The sequence below is a fragment of the Dermochelys coriacea genome, chromosome 9, assembly GCF_009764565.3.
Source record: "Dermochelys coriacea isolate rDerCor1 chromosome 9, rDerCor1.pri.v4, whole genome shotgun sequence".
Classification (NCBI taxonomy): domain Eukaryota; kingdom Metazoa; phylum Chordata; order Testudines; family Dermochelyidae; genus Dermochelys; species Dermochelys coriacea.
The window spans coordinates 25,435,130-25,450,671 of record NC_050076.1 but is presented as its reverse complement, the minus strand read 5'-3'; the positions used below and the strand labels follow the sequence as shown (position 1 = coordinate 25,450,671).

At 40.2% G+C, this 15,542-nt stretch overlaps 1 pseudogene; it reads right to left on the bottom strand.

The window, feature by feature from the left end:
* Positions 1 to 7,683: 7,683 nt before the first annotated feature.
* LOC119861375 lies at positions 7,684 to 9,055 on the bottom strand (annotated as a pseudogene).
* Positions 9,056 to 15,542: the final 6,487 nt, after the last annotated feature.

Here is a 15,542-nt window from a genome sequence, read left to right as displayed (position 1 = left end):
TCCTATTATTGAATACTGACAGATTACTCAAAGAAAATTTAGGAGTCTGCCAAACATAGTGAATGCTTTGGCAGATGAGTCCACTTCTCAAAAAGCAAGATTAGGTATGCAAGAAAAGGTATGTCAAATTTTGACAGCATAATAAATTTGCCAGTGCAAACAGCAACATATGCTAGGATTGGCACTAAGAAATGCCATACAGCCAGGATCATATCACAAGACAAACAACATGTTAAAGATTCAATAAAGAGTTTTTATCTCAGACACAATAATCCTCTCAGGATGTTTGCTAGCGAAGAGAAATAAAACCAGGGAATTTATTAATCTAATGGCATTGTGCTAAAATTAAATGAGTTACTGAATGATATTTTATAGTTCAATAGTCCCTTTCATGCCAAAGCATTCCAAAACAACTACCACACAGCACCACTGAAGCACACCCATCTCTGGAGTGGCAGGGTGGCAGACAAGGGAGAAAACAGCACATAGACAGTGGAGGTGAAATATGGGGAGATGTTAACACGAGGACGAACCTTGCAATTTCACTGATTCTAGGTATTTGAAAAATGAAGCTCCTAAAGCTGCCCCTTCAAACAAAACACAGTATTTGTCTTCTATACAGACTTGGCTCTGAACCTCCCCACTGAAGTTAAAGGAGCTGCACCAATTTATAATAGCTAAGGATCTGCTCCCCTTGTTTCCATAACTAAGCTCTCCATGCTCCTGAGATTGTATTAACATGGGTTACATCCCTACCTCTACTGTGAGGAGAAAAGATGCCACAGAGAGTGGGTGCCTGCAGTCAGGGGAGCCCCTAGAAGCAGAGATGAGTAAGGTCACACTTTGGCCCTCAGAAGCTTTAGAATCTTTTCATGGGACAAGAATACAGAATATTAGGACTAAACAGAACAAAGCAGTGACAGCAAAATCACTATTTTTCATTAGGGTGTTCTGTTCAGAGACCCTCAGAATATTCAATATCCAGTTCACATTTTATTTGCTATCCTTTTGAATAGGGTGGTTGGCTATTATTAGTATTATTTATTATTTATATGGTGGTAGCATCCAGAAGCTTCAAAGAGGATTGGAGCCCCACTATGCTAACACTGGAAGTTGCAGTCCTGGTCCCAAAGAACTTCAATCTCAGGGCAGAATCCTTGTCTTCAATTACTTCAGCGGGACTCCACACCATTGGCCTCTGCAGTAACGTCAGTGGCCCGGCTCCATAGTAGCACCACAGTCTGCCTGCATGGCTCAGAATGCAAGATCAGAGCCTGGTGAAAGACAAGGTGAAGTAAATAAACATGTCAAACAACAGGAAAGAAGGGAGGATGAAAGATGTCAGTAAGGAGTTCATATAGTTACATCAGAATTAAAGTCCATGTTGCCAGTAAGCTAGAATCTTGACATTTCTGCCAGAAATCAACGCAGATCATGATTTTTTCTTGTTGCATTTCAAATGTGCAAGTGCCCTTTTCAGCTAGAATTTTTAATTAGATTCCTTATGGGGTTGGTTGTACAGAGGAGAGGGGAAAAAACAACCTCAAATTTGAACTTAGACCTTTTCATCAGAGGTCACCTCAAGACAAGTTAGTCTAACAATTTACAGTTGTATTAATTTCTTCAGTGACTCTGGGCATAAACCCTCTAATTTGGAGACAATAAGGTAACCTGAGGTCATAATTTCTGTTAAGCAGATTTTAGTCACAAACTGCTCAAGATGAAGGTTTCACAGACGACATGGACTGTGATAGCCACATATATGCAAAGTGTGGGTGTCTGGCACCTAAAATATAGTCCTGGGACCTCTACAACTTAGATTTTGGTTTGTGAATTGATTTAGTACTGGAGGACATTCTTAGCTATTATCCATCTTTACATTTCTCTCTTTACTGTCTGAGCAAGCAACAAATTATCAATAGTTTAATTATTAAGCTTCATGGAAGGTGTATTTGTAGGACATTTAATCCCATTTCCTATTTCTCATAAATGGTAGTATTGAGAGATTCACATTAAAACTATGAATAGATTCTGTAAATATCATACACCTGCTTCTGCTGTCAAACTGATTCTGTTCTAGTACCAATTATTTCTCAGTGCTGCCTTTGAGTATGCGTGAATCTCATTTGTATACAAAAAGGAGCAGATAGGTTTGACAGCATCTGCAGATTATTTCACCACAATGGCAGGAAAGTAATAATTGTATCAATGTTTGACTACGTTGGTTTAAAAATAATTTAGTTCACTTTTTTATGATTATGGTTGACATGCCTTGATACCTGCTGCAGATTTCTTAACTAATTTTTCCTGACTAGACGGACACAAATTATAAACAATAGTGAACTTTCAATGCATAAACAATATTATTCATGGTACATGAGCCAAAATCCTTAATATGGAAAATCTTGCCAACTGATATGGAGTAAAACACATCAGTTTCAAAAGGTATTATTCATCCAGACCACATGCCACTAATGGAGTGATTGCCAAAAGGAATATGTTCTCTTCTAGATGTTTTAGTCTCCCGTGTTCATATATTGTAGTACCTTCAATCATCCAATGTGCATGATAATTTTTTAAAAAAGACTATTTAAAAGTGCTGAACTCATATGTGCTAGAGGATTTTTAATATGTTACTGAGGTAATATTATTACCTGTGGTCATATATACTGGCAGTAAAAGAAAGTAGTTAAGTTATTTTTGGGCTACCTTGTTACTCCTTAAGTATCTGATTGCAATGTGTGAAAAGAAAAATTGTGTTTTTATGGGCACTTCAATTTGGGAGACGTATAATGGAGGGCCCATGCACAGTAGCAAGATATCATTAGATATCTAAAAATAATAGATAACTTTGTAACACAAAATGTATTCCAACCAACACACAGTAGTTATTTTGGATCTCATGGATAAATATAAATTAATCACTGGACTGGAAGTTGGTAGTTGCCTAGGGACCAGTGATTATGATCCGATTACATTCAACAAGGGCAAACAGAGGACAGTCCCAACCAGATATATGTACATAACTGGTGCTTCAAAAGGGCTAATTTCCAAGAGATGAAGGAAATCATGAGCAAAATGACTGTGAGGGAAAATTTAGACATAAAAATTTCAATGAAAATTTGGAATTTATTAAGAATAGTTTATTAGATAACAAAAAGCCATTATTTCAACAATCAAGAAAGAAGACTTTGTCTAAAAGGCCATCCTGGTTCAGTGGCAAAGTGAAGGCAGAAATTAGAAAGAAAAAAAGCTATATAATAAGGATAACAAGGACACAGATAGCCATCAATATAAATTAGACATTATTAAGTATAGAAAAAAGAAAAGGAGTACTTGTGGCACCTTAGAGACTAACAAATTTATTTGAGCATAAGCTTTCATGAGCTACAGCTCACTTCATCAGATGCAAGTGAGCTGTAGCTCACGAAAGCTTATGCTCAAATAAATTTGTTAGTCTCTAAGGTGCCACAAGTACTCCTTTTCTTTTTGCGAATACAGACTAACACAGCTGCTACTCTGAAACCTAAGTATAGAAAGTAGATAAGAGAAGCAAAAGACATCAGGGAAAATATATGGCTGGTAGGGCTAAGAAATTTTTGTGAGTATATTAGGAACAAAAATACTAAACAAAACACCAGCAATAGTACTGACCCCTGACTAGAAGAAGTTAGTAAAATTGTTATTAATGATGCAGAAAAGGAGGAAGTGTGAGGCAGACTCACAGCCCACCATTGGGCTTTTTGCTCAACTGTACTGTCTTAACCTTCCAACTCATGTTTGAACATGATTGAGAAGAATTGAGTTAGCTGATAAAATTTGGTCAATGTGGGCCAGGATAAACTGTGTTTTGCATCAGGCAAAATAATGTGATTCTTCACAACTGCATTGAGACGTGGTCAAAACTGTAAGAGTGTATACCAGCAATCAACTGTCCAGGACAAAACTACAAAAAAAAGTTAAAAAATGAAAATCTCATTTTACTGCCAACATACTAAATACTTGTATTCTAGTTAGTCTCTAAGGTGCCACAAGTACTCCTTTTCTTTCAATGAATAGCACAACACTTCTCAGAAGCCAGAACCCATTTTTGAGTGGGGATCATCAAAGCAATGATGCCATTCTGTGCCCTACCCCAAATTCAACCCACAAATGCACTTCCAACTAACTTCCATGAAAATCTCGGCACACACATAATGTCAGCTATTTGTGATTAGCGCTTCTCTTCAGCGTTTGCAGTTAATTTGTCTCCATGCAGCTTTTGAATATGTATGAGGGGAGGTGATTTATATGGAAAGGGTGTGAAGCTGAGCAGATGGATTTGACAGCAAGAGCATATTATTTCACAAAAATATGGCAGCATTACAAATAGAGATCTTGTAAGGCATGGCGACTGTTAACATAACCACTTGTTTACCAATATTTCATGGCATGTCAGACTTATTGGCACTGTCAGAGCTTTACTAGTCAAAAGCTGAATGTATTGTCAACTACTTTCTCCTGGACTTACAAAATCAACACAGACTTTGGGCAGGTTAGTTATTTGTCTATTTTTAATATATTAAGAGCCCTGATCAATATTTGAAGTCAAACAGATAAATACAAGTGATCCAGAGTAGAATGGGCCGGGTGAGAGAATCTTTGAAGAGAACTAACTGGTCTCTTTAATTATCTTGAGAGAGAAAAGTATCAGCCTATTAAGTCTGTGATTTATTATCTATAAGAGGCAAGATTTCAATTTAAAAAAATCCAGTAGCCTCTAGTTCTCAAAACAGGACCACATACTAGTTTTCAAAGACCCAGTGAGCTGTAATCACTTGTAGGCTTGATGTTAAAATGGGTTCTTCTTGACCTGCGTTTTATCTATTTTTAAGGAAATTAAGTTCAAGATATTCTAAAAATAACTTTCAAAAGGCTTCAGAACATCCCCCACCTGATCTTTTACTGGTCTGGTGTGTCCAAGCATAGTTCCTTTCAGATCATTCAGTTCTCCTCGTGCCTAGACTGGTCCTTATCAGCTCTTTTGTGGCATGATTTAGGTAAGAAAATCACAGCCTTTCCCATTCCCTGGGCCTACCACTCAAGACAGACAGACATACAATATACACATAATGCATATGTAAAAAAATAAATTGCTTAGGTATTATAATGAAGTGGAGCCCTTGCTACAAAAATAAGGCAATTGTTTTTAGTGTATTCAGATTGTGAACTATTGAAGAGATACACTGTCATACAGAAATTTGCACAGCCGATCCTGTGTTTAATGCTTTGTAATGCATACTACTGCCTAGTGAACCATGTTTCAATTTCAGCTTAAAGAAAGAATGGTTCACATCCAGAGGAAGCCATAAACCCTTTAATGGATATACACAGTGAGTAATCCTGCTTAGTTCAATGTAATGTGATAAAAATATTGAGCTGTACTTTCTCTTATTTTTTTTTTACTATTATGCATACCAGCCTGTTGTACCGCTTTCACAATTGAGAGCTACTACAATAAACCAATGTGGGGTCTTAAACAGAGAGATTCCTGAAGCAAAACTCCATCTCCCAACATCCTTGCAATGTAGGAAAGTTAAAATGAGTTCTCTCATACTTTTCCATCACTACTTGTAAATAATTGGTGTTTCCTGTAACCACTTGATAAAGGTGAAGTGGTTTCACAAAAGTGGTTAACTACACTAAAGCTGTATTCCTATTACTTTAGCAAATGCTGCATACAGATATAGAGCAAAACCCCTTTTTGTGACCAAACAAAAATATAGTGCAACTATGACTGATTTGGAGCTGCCTGTAATAATTTATGAATACTGTATCATGACTGAGTTATTATGATATTTATTACATGCAATATATTCAGCTAATTCAATACCAGGGCTGTCAGGAAATGCAATCAGGAAGGGGAGGTGGAACCAGTCACACATTTCCCAGCAAACACTTAAGGGACAAAGCAAGAACCATACATTCTGAAGCCCTAGCTTGGCCCCCTGAAAGACCTGCCAGGCAGACTTCCCCAGGAGGGACTTGGTCCCTTGATGGGGGGGGAGTACATGGAGAAAACAAAGGGTCCAGAAGTGTCAAAAGAGACACAGTCCCTCAAGGGAGAAGACAGGTCTTTGGAGACTGAGAACCCAGACCTGCTATGTGGGGCTCTGGGAGAAATTAGATATACCCAGGTCTCCAACAGGAGGGTGCTTAAACTATAGGAAAGAAAGACCTATGTACACCTTTTGTTATTTTAAAATCCTTTTTTTCCGGATGTCATGCTTTGTTCCAACTGTTAAGATTAAACAATATTTTGGTTTGAGAAGGCTGTTTTGGGTCACTGTAATTCATTGGTCATAAGCTCCCAAAAGGGAAATACAACAGATGGCTTTGTGTGTGTTGTCTTTGCTGGGACCATCAGTGGTGGAGGTTATTGCAGGGGGTGTTGCAGTACTGCTACCCTTACTTCTGCTCTGCTGCTGCTGGTGGTGCCAACTTCAGAGCTGGGCAGTTGGAGAGCAGCGGCTGTTGGCCGCCAGGAGCCCAGCTCTGAAGGCAGAGCTGCTGCCAGTAGCAGAAGTAAGGGTGGCATGGTATGGTATTGCCACCCTTACTTCTGCACTGCTGTCTGCAGAGCTGGGCCCTCAGTCAGCAGCCACCACTCTCCAGCTGCCCAGATCTGAAGGCAGCACAGAAACAAGGGTGGCAATACCGTGACCCCCCTAAATTAACCTTATGAGCCCCCCTGCAACTCCCTTTTGGGTCAGGACCCCAAATTTAAGAAACGCTGCTCACCCCCCGTGAAATCTGTATAGTATAGGGTAAAAACACACAAAAGACCAGATTTCATGGTCCATGACACATTTTTCATGGCCACAAATTTGGTAGAGCCCTAACTATGGTAAACAGATAAGAGAGTTTAAGAGAGTCTAAACTGGTGTAAGGTAAGTTATTTAACACGTATATCGTAGCAGTGCCCTGAGGCCCCAATTAGGAGGTACTCCAGGAAATAAGGCATTTTTCCAAATTCTTCAGGAACAGCCAGGGCCAGTGAAAGGATATTTTGCACCCTAGGTGAAACTTCCACCTTGCGCCCCCCCGCCCCCATCCCCCCGAAGCATCGCTTATCAAAAACTTCCAAAAATGAATACTGCATACTGTGGCATTGTTCATTAGAATTAATACACGTTCGGCTTGAAAATTTATTAATTTCATTATTTAGTCTACATATTTAATGAAAATAAATGAATAACCTGACAGTGTTGACATTTTGGTTGTTTTCACTTTGCACAACATAGCATGGATCTTAAAATAAATCACATACATTATACACAATACACTGTCACAGAGTAACACATTAGAATTTAGAATTTATTTTTCTGTACTTTCAGTTTAGCAAATTTAGAAACAAGTTCCTCCAAGTCAATGCTGCGAGCAATGTCATGTTCTACTGACAAGGTAGATAGCGCAACAAGTCTTTGTTGCAACATTGATGTGCGCATGTATGTTTTTATCAACTTAAGCTTCGAGAAGCTTCACTCACCACTGGCCATAAAAACTGGGAGAATCAAGAGGATGTGAAGAGCAATAACTGTTGGGAACACTATCTGCCAGCTTATTTGTCCAAATGAAGTTCAATACATCTTGCAGTGCTGCACTCTTTTGGACACGTCTTGCAATAGCTTGCAATTCATTGCACTAGTCAAAGGCATCAATATCTTTGGATTCACCATGTTGTGAAGCTTGCTCCAGATTCAAGCTATGTTCCATCATTTGATCTGGTGTTGTATTTTGCAAACTGTAACATCATATAGGAAGCCTAATACTGAACTAATTTGCTGCATCAATGTGAATCTTTCTTCAACCGAATGTATTGCTGTGTTGATGACTGCCAAGTAAAAGTTCACTTTGAATTTTTCTTTTGGATTATAAATAGGTTCATCATCTGCTTCATATGTGAACTGCTTCCTCTGCAAGTTCACCTGCATCTACCAATATTTTCTCAAAGTCTGCGTCACTTCTGTGGCCTACAAGAAACTTCTTCGTTTCTCCAAGTTGATTAATGGCATTACTTATGTCAAATTCTTTCGCGTGAAGTTGTTTGCTAGTCATGTTGATCTCAAACAATATGTCATACTACACAACAAGAGAAACAAGAAACTTGAAACTAGAAATGGCTTTTGCAAGATCCTTTGCATCAACTCATGACTTATTGTCAGATGATCCTGTTAGAGTAGTGTCATCATAGATGTCTATCACAGCATCATAGATGTCACCAAGCTGATAGCGAAGAGGTTCAAGGCATCAATTCGACTTTCCCATCTTGTTTCACTCTATGGTTTAATTGTGAGATTAGATATGTGGTGTGTTAGAACTTCCCAGCGATGTGTAGAAGCTGAGAAATACACATAAACATGTTGAATTAAATCAAAGAAACCAGTTGCCTCCAAGCAATACTTTGCAGCATCATTAACAACCAAATTCAATGAATGTGCACTGCAAGGAACAAAAAAGGCTTGTGGATTAATATCCAAAATTCTTCCCTGGACACCATTTTCTTTCCCTTTCATATTGCTCCCATCATTGTAGCCTTGACTACCAAGTTTTCTATAGGCAGTGACATCTCTTCTAACTGGTGAAGAATAGTTTCTGTCATACCAGCTCCTGTTGTCTCCGTAACCGGCACAAATCCCAAGAAGTGTTCCTTTATGTATACTGATTCAGTCTCATTCTCTGTCTCTGAAGTAGGCCTATCCACAAACCAAATGACCATGGTCATTTGTTCAATATGGCCTGCATCTGATGCACAGTCTAGAATGATCGAAAAGTATTTTGCAGCACGAGCAGATGCTAGGTTTTTTTGTTTGATGGCATTGGATAAAAGCTGAATAAGCTCATTCTGTATGTCTTTCCCTAGGTAATGTATATGCATCTCCTTGTCCTTAATCCTGAGAAGATGCTCATCCATAAGCGGGTCAAACAAAGCTAGATATTCAACAAATTTGAGGAAGTTCCGGTTACCAGAAGTGTGCAGTTTTTCTTGTTTTCCCCAAAAGGCCAGGTTTTGCATACCAAGAACTCTGACCAAAGCAATCAGACGTTTTAGTATTTGCTGCCAACACTTTTCTTCTTGCTTAATGAAGCGCAAATATTCTTCATCAATTGTTCTCTTGTATTTTACTCACAGTTCAAGTTCCTTCCATGTTTGAACATTTACCAAATGTTGACTACTTTTCTCGTGCCCTGAAAGAATTGCAGACATGTTTTTCCAATCCCGTGAGCCTTTTCCAGAAAGAGATGATGCACCAGTAGTACTACTGGCAATGGCAAACAACTTGCAGCAGAAGCAAAAGACAGAATCATTTAATGTGGAATACTGCAGCCACTGACAGTGCATTTCTTCTCCATTAACAAGCGTACTTTTGTAATGAATTGTCGAGAATTTTCTTTGCTTACTATCTTTGGGAAAATCAAACTGCTGAACTTGTTCCGGCCCATGTTCCACCAAAATATGTTGGACTTGATTATCGCATTTGGCCCAAATAGCAGGATCACTAAAGCTAAAATTCAAAGAAGTGACATTTTTGCTTTCATGTTCTTCCAAGTTTTGATCCTTGTGTGTCTCATTTGATTCATCTTCAATATTCAGATTATGTTCTTCAAACTCTTCTTTAACTTGTGAAACTCTCATCCCCACCTCCATTTCTGCTTGATCCTTTGGCATTGGACTACCTTCATCTCTGGCCAGTGGACGTAGATATTTCAGAAATGAACCTTCCTGCTTTCTTTCTTCTTTTTCCTTATCAGCCTTCCGCTTACAAAATTGTGCCCCAGACAATTTTTCTCTATCTGCCATGGGTCTGGCTGTATCAACTGAAAACAAAAAAAATGAAATTTTATTCCTATCAGTTTTTTCTTGTTCACTATTAAAAGTAAAGGCTAGAGAACATGTCACTTATCAAAGTCACTCTTTGAATTTCATCAATGGGATAGGTGGGGAAGGGAAGCAGACTGGGTTCAGTGAGTGGGGGTTTGGGTTTGGCTGGGGAGTGCAAGGGGAGCAGCCTGGGTTGGGTCACTGGGAGGATTGGGTTTGGCTGGGGAGGGGAAGGGAAGCAGACCAGATTTGGTCAGTGATGGTTCATCATTTGAGTTCTGCCAGGAAGAGAAGGGAAGAAGCAGACTGGGTTCAGGTCAGTGGCTGGGGCCTAGAGATGGGATAGCTCAGTGGTTTGAGCATTGGCCTGCTAAACCCAGGGTTGTGAGTTCAATCCTTGAGGGGGCCATTTAGGGATGGGGGGCAAAAATTGGGGATTGGTCCTGCTTTGAGCAGGGGGTTAGACTAGATGACCTCCTGAGGTCCCTTCCAACCCTGATATTCTATGATTGGGTTTGGCTGAGGAGCGGAGAAGCAGACTGGGTTTGGTCAGTGGGGGTTCAGGTTTGGCTGGGTTCGGGGAGTGGAGGGGAAGCAGTCGCAGACTGGGTTTGGTCAGTGGGGGTTCGGGTTTGGCTGGGGTTGGAGCAGAAGGGAAGCAGTCGCAGACCGGGTTCGGTCAATGGGGGTTCAGGTTTTGGCTGGGGTCCGGGGAGTGCAAGGGGACTGGGAACAGACCAGGTTCGGTCACTGGGAGGATCGGGTTTGGCTGGGCCCTGGGAGGGGAAGGGAAGCAGACCAGGGGGGAGAGGGCGCAATCTGGGTTTGGAACTTTGGCCGGGTGGCGGGCGGGGTAGGATTCAAAGAGCCGTAAGGTGAAATGGGCGCTCTCCTCTCCAGTCCCCGTCTGGCATGCAGCAGCGGGCAAGTCACTTGCAAGCAACGGGGCAATGGGAGCGTGTTGCCTGCTTTGCCTTCATGAGTCCGTCCTGCGCCCGGGCTGGGGAGTTAAATGCTGGGCTCTCGCTCCGGCTGGGGGGCGCTTGGGGCAGGCAGGATTAGGATAATGTACTTACCAATACAGCAATCTGTAGAATTATCGATTCACAATCAAAGGGCTTCGCTGGCTTTCTAAATGGCAGGAGTCGGAGAGCAATTCATTGGGGTGTGCGTGGTTCTTATCACACACACGTCCTCCCTGCAGTCTGCGATCTAATCAAAGGACTTCACTGTCACTGACTTTCTAAATGGCACATGGCAGGAGTTGGAGATCAATTCATTGGGAGCGTGGTTCTTATCACTTCTCTCCTACAGTCTGTGACCTATGCTATCTGGTCCTATTTTTGGGCACTGCTTTTTGGCAGCAGGCCGGCACCCCCAAATCTTGGCGCCCTAGGCAGCTGCCTAGTTTGCCTAGTGGGTTGTGCCGGCCCTGGGAACAGAAAGAGCTTACAGCCCCAGAAGATCACATTTTACATGCTGAGAGGGCCACAACAATGCATCCATAACTTCAAATTAGACCCAGTTAAGGCAAGATCTTGATCTCGGGTTACCAGTGTAAAGAAGCAATAACTCCACTGAAATAAATGAAATTACTACCAATGTAAAACCTTAGGCCCAGAACTGGGTTGAACCTGCTTCTCCAATATACTATAGAGACAAATCCATACATTTTACATCAGGAACTAATTCTCTTTTCCCACTGCCCAGAGTAATCATTCCTTTCAAAGTAGTACAATTACTAGAACATGTATCATACAGAACTCTGTATCCCAAAGTGACATTTGGCAAGATAATAAGTTGTTAATTTCCTTTCTGCAAAAATAATTCTCTGAAATCAAAACTGGGATCAAAACTGGCAAAGAAAATCCCAGCAAGATTAGTTCTAGGATTAGGCAATATTGTTAATTAATGCATGAACCTTCATTTTATGCAAATATTATGCAGAACTTAATTTACACTCAATTGTAAGAAAAATAAACTGGGGGGGAGTTAATTTATCTGCTGTTTATTTAAATTAATTCAAAACAGAGCACACACACCCTCACTTCTGGGCAGACTGTGAATAATACAATCCAATTATAAAATGATTGAGAGGACACAAATTAATTGCATAGTCCTAAAGTAAAATAAATACAAGGTTATTAATTACCTTCTCCCCTATTCAGCCTGCATTGTTTCAAATTTAAGGATACAATGTATGGCAAAGCATAAAAAAAGAGAAAATTTAAGCATGTCTTTAAATCAAGTTATCTCCAAAGTTATCAATACTTTTCTTTCAGCAAGCACTAAACTAATCAGTAAGGTCCAAATTCTATTCTGGTACCCTGGTGTGCATTTAGAGTAAATATATTAACTTCAGTGGAGTTACTCCAGATTTACACTGGTTTCAGGGAACAAGATTTGACGGTTGGTATTTAATAGACCCTGATCCTGCTGAGCTCTGCCTGGCACAGGGATCCACCTGTGTGGAGCAGATTGTGGGATCAGGGCCTTATTCAGAATCCAGCCGACTTAAGTTAACCTCCCTACTAATGCCATAGCAGAATACTGTACAAGACTCAAGAAAAACTAGTTTCAAGGACACAACCATTATTGATATTAAGATAAACTAAGTCTCTCCAGTTCAATACCGGTCTCCGTAGCGGCCAATGCCAGACACTTCATACAACTGTATAAAATCCCAGTAATATAAGAATATACCCAATATTATTCCAATGTGGGAAACATCTTCCTGAAGTCTTTTGGGGTGTCATTTTTTAAATGGCCACATATCTTGCACCCCACATGCCCTGATTAGACTTTATGGTTGGCATTTCCATTTTCAGTATAGTGAAATACTCCAAATATCACCATAAGAGCTAAAACTGAGGTTTGTAGTGTTTTTTAATAGCACCCTGACTTGCATCCCATGCACCCTCAAAACAAGGCAGAATTTGGCTCTATATGCAAAGCCTTAATAAAACAACTTTAAAAATTCAGCTACATGATCCAAAAGCTCAAATTTCCTGTAACATCACTTTCAAAGTTTCCCTATAGTCCATGTTTGCCTTTCATATAAAGTGCATGCAAATAAGCAAACTAAGGGGTTAGCTAAAAGAAACCATTACATGTAACTGCTACTTGCAGAAGAGCTTGGTGCTGTTAATAAAACAGGATTTTTTACATCAGGGTAGCACCTGAGATGGGCTGTGCCATACACACATATAGGAAGACATAGTCCCTGTTCCAAAGAGTTTACACACTAATAAAAACGCAAACAGATTGAAGGATGGATGAAGGGACACAAAATACAAATCAAGTGACCATCTTGTTTTGTTGCTGATAGACAGACAGATACAAAATTTTAAAGTTTTTTATCTATCTCCAGCTGCCCCTCAACATGGTCACTGTCAGTTCCTTCCCTCCCCTACTTTTTTAAGGTGTTCGCTTTAAAAATTTTTAAGTAAGTGAGGTTGCAGAAAGGAAGGATGGTCAAGTTGTTAGGGCTCTAGGGGCCTCTCAGACACAAGTGACAGTATGGAAGAAGGCCTGGCGATCTCTTTGAGAGAAAGATATATGGTGATATTGAGGCTGGCATCATTGGCACAGTGAATGGGGCAGGAAAGGGACAGGGAGACATGAAAGGAGATTAGGTCACAGATGTAGATAGCCTTCGACATCATTATCTTCGAAGTGAGAACAAGTTTACATTTGATGCACAACACAGCAGGATGCAGTGAAATTACTTAAAACATTTGAGGCATTTAGATCTGGGGGTTTGATTCAAACAACTATAGAGAAGGAGATAGCTAAGTTCAGATTCTGAAAAATCATCCTTCTTTCCAGATTCTGGGACTGTTGGTTCTGGTTCAGGCCTATCTCTAACATTCTTATATGTTTTACGGAGTATCAAAAGTTTATAATGTCTCCTTGTTTGGTTCTATAATGCAAACATGTTACTGGACATATAGTGATGACTTTATATATTGATTATTATGGCCCTGACTCTGCAAACAATTATGCACATGACTTTAATTGGACTACTCATCGGTATAAAGTTAAGCATGTGCATAAGTGTTTGCAGGATCAGAAACTGAATGAACCCAGAGAACACATATGTCTACATTCCATAGTTTTGCTCAAAGTATGGTGTTTTGGTGGAGTGGAAGACTACTACAGGAATAATAATAATTAATACAATGTTTGTATCTAGTGCGCTGAACTTTGCTGATTATATGACACTGCAGGTTTCTGTAGCTGTATGTAGACCTGACATTAGTATTCTGACTCTACTGTACAACAATTAACATATATAGCTTTTCGTAGTTGGTAATGTTGTCATATACACTAGTGTAACAAAATATTGGAAATGGGTCAATTGAATAGGAAATGGAGTTTCATAATCTAATAATTTTCAATTTTGCTTTTTCCATATTTTTGCAAATTATAGGGGAAAGGTGAAGGTTAAGTACAGAAAGTAAGTTGAATGTGTGATTGTGAGTGCTGCTGAAGGATTATATAGCAATGGTTAACTAGTATATCCTTTAACCACTAATTTCAAGACGTAGTCCTGGAGACCGTATGTAATTGTTTTTCTGTGGTATATGGACTGCACTGAAACATGCTTCTAATATTAACTCTTTAACCAAGTTTCTTGTTTAGGACTATAAACAGAACTAAATCAAAACAGGATGTTTTTCAGGACACCATTAACAGATGGGCAGAGCTTCTTCTCAATGGCCATGCAAAAAATCCCTTTAATAGCACATTTTAACACAGTGGTTCTCAAACTAGGGGCGCCGCTTGTTCAGGGAAAACCCCTGGCGGGCCAGGCCGGTTTGTTTACCTGCCGCGTCCATAGGTTCAGCCTATCGCAGCTCCCACTGCCCGTAGTTCGCCACTCCAGGCCAATGGGGGCTGCGGGAAGGGCGGCCAGCACATCCCTCGGCCCGCACCACTTCCCGCAGCCCCCTTTGGCCTGGAGCGGTGAACCATGACCAGTGGAAGCCGCGATAGGCCGAACCTGCAGACGCGGCAGGTAAACAAACCAGCCCGGTCTGGAAGGGGCTTTCCCTGCACAAGTGGCACCCCTAGTTTGAGAACCACTGTTTTAACGGGAATGGCAGAATATACCCCTAATTACAGACCTTTAACTACTGTTACTGCTCTCCAAGCAAAAGAGATTTGGTCATCAGGTTCATTCCTTCCACCCATGAACTTTTCTGTTCCAGATTCAAAGCAGAACTTAGACACTTGGCACTATCTCTATAATGGAAAACCATATTGAACAGTCAGCTTCACACCAGATATCTATGACTTAGGCTCATCTCTATTTTTTATGCTGGATCTGGCCTGCAGTATCTTCTGTTCAGTCCACAGCCACACTAGCTACCCAATTCATATTACTAAGAAGAAGTTTACATTTTAACCAGTTTGAAAAGTGAAATAAACACTACTTGTTCCACTAAGCCACCCAGTCACTGACTGTTCTCGTTTTTTATTTGCATCTGCATCAACAAAGGATTTAAAGGAGAATGTCTGACTGAATCCTATTTCATTGTTGCTTCCAGTTCTTGCATATCTGAGCGGATCTGTGATCAGTATAATCATTTTGCTTCATTGTCTCATTCATATCTAACACGGGTCCTGGAATTTCCCCCCCCCCCCATTTATATAATCACTGCATTCAAATGTTACC